Here is a 1,486-nt window from a genome sequence, read left to right as displayed (position 1 = left end):
AAAAAAAAAAAAAAAAAAAAAAAAATCGAGCTATTACGAGTTGCGTTGCAGTAAAGACGCCTGTGCATGGATCACTGTGCTATGATGTCTGTGACTCTTTTGGGAAATGTTCTTTTTTGAAACAGAAAAGATGCCTGTCTTAAAGGCTGAAGCCTCGCATTATAACTCGGACCTAAACAACTTGCTGTTCTGCTGCCAGTGCGTGGACGTGGTGTTCTACCACCCCGACCTGCAGGAGGTCGCGCAGGCCCACAAGATCGTCCTCTGCGCCGTCAGCCACGTGTTCATGCTGCTGTTCAGCGTCAAGAGCGCCGCCGAAGTCCAGGACCCGAGCATCATCCGGGCCTCCCAGGACCTCTTTGCTGTGAACCGGGACTCGGCTGCTGGGCCGGGCGCAGGCCGCGCCTCCCCGGGCAACCCGCCGCTGCGCGTGGTCGTGAAGGACGCGCTGTTCTGCTCTTGCCTGTCCCACATCCTGCGCTTCATTTACTCAGGTAGCTCGTTGCACGCCCACTGACACACTCGGCGTGAATGTGCCCGCCCCAGGCTTTCTGCCAGCCTTAGAGATTTGTCTTATTTTTACCACATTTTTAAGTGGTGACAAAATACAGGTAAATGTAATTATCTCAGCCATTTTTTTTTTTTGTCCTTTTGAGATGGGGTCTCACTATACAGTTCATAGTGAGATGGCCTTGAGCTCACTTTGTACCCCAGGCTGGCTTCGAACTCTAGATGATCCTCCTGCCTCAGCCTCCCACGTGCTGAGATTACAGGTGTGCGCCACCACACCTGGCAGTGTCAACCATTTTTACTGTACGCACAGGTGTATTAATACGTGCATAGAATTGTACACCCGGCACTAACAGCCATCTCGGTGAGTTTCTGTCATGTGAAAATTAAACTCTGCGCCTCCAGCCTCTGGCACTGCCCCCTGCTTCTGCTTTTCTCTGTGAGATTTGGACTGCCCTTCTTATGGGACTGAGGACTGAACCCAGGCCTTTTCACTTTGTTTTGTTTTGAGGCAGGGTCCTGCTAAGTTACCGTGCTGCCAGCCTGGGCTTGAACTCGCGGTCTCCTCAGCCTCCCAGAGGCATGTGCTGTCACAGTCGGCTGTGACTGACCACTCTTAAGTGCCTCATGAAGATACAGATGTACAGTATCCTTTTTTGATTTATTTCACATGGCATTGTTGTATATATGTGACGTTTCATTCCTTTTGAAGGCTGAGTAGTATCCCACTGTGTGGCCAGGGATGGTGGCACATGCCTGTAATCCCAGCGCTCGGGAGGCTGAGGCAGGAGGATTGCTGCAAGTTCGACGTCAGCCTGGGCTACAAAGTGAGCTCAAGGCCAGCCTGAACTGCATAGCGAGACCCTGTCTCAAAAAGACCGAAAAGAAAAAACTCCCACTGTGTATGTACTACCGTATTATCCATTCATCCCCTATGGACATCTGGGATTGCTTGCAGTGCTTATTTTTTATTTTT

At 50.6% G+C, this 1,486-nt stretch overlaps 1 pseudogene; it reads left to right on the top strand.

Annotated features, from left to right (window-relative positions):
- The first annotated feature begins 125 nt into the window (after positions 1 to 125).
- On the top strand, positions 126 to 547 carry LOC106147702 (annotated as a pseudogene).
- The last annotated feature ends 939 nt before the right edge of the window (positions 548 to 1,486 follow it).

The sequence above is a fragment of the Chinchilla lanigera genome, unplaced genomic scaffold (genome assembly GCF_000276665.1).
Source record: "Chinchilla lanigera isolate Chin_1 unplaced genomic scaffold, ChiLan1.0 scaffold02012, whole genome shotgun sequence".
Lineage (NCBI taxonomy): Eukaryota > Metazoa > Chordata > Mammalia > Rodentia > Chinchillidae > Chinchilla > Chinchilla lanigera.
This window is presented reverse-complemented; position numbering and strand designations above follow the sequence as displayed.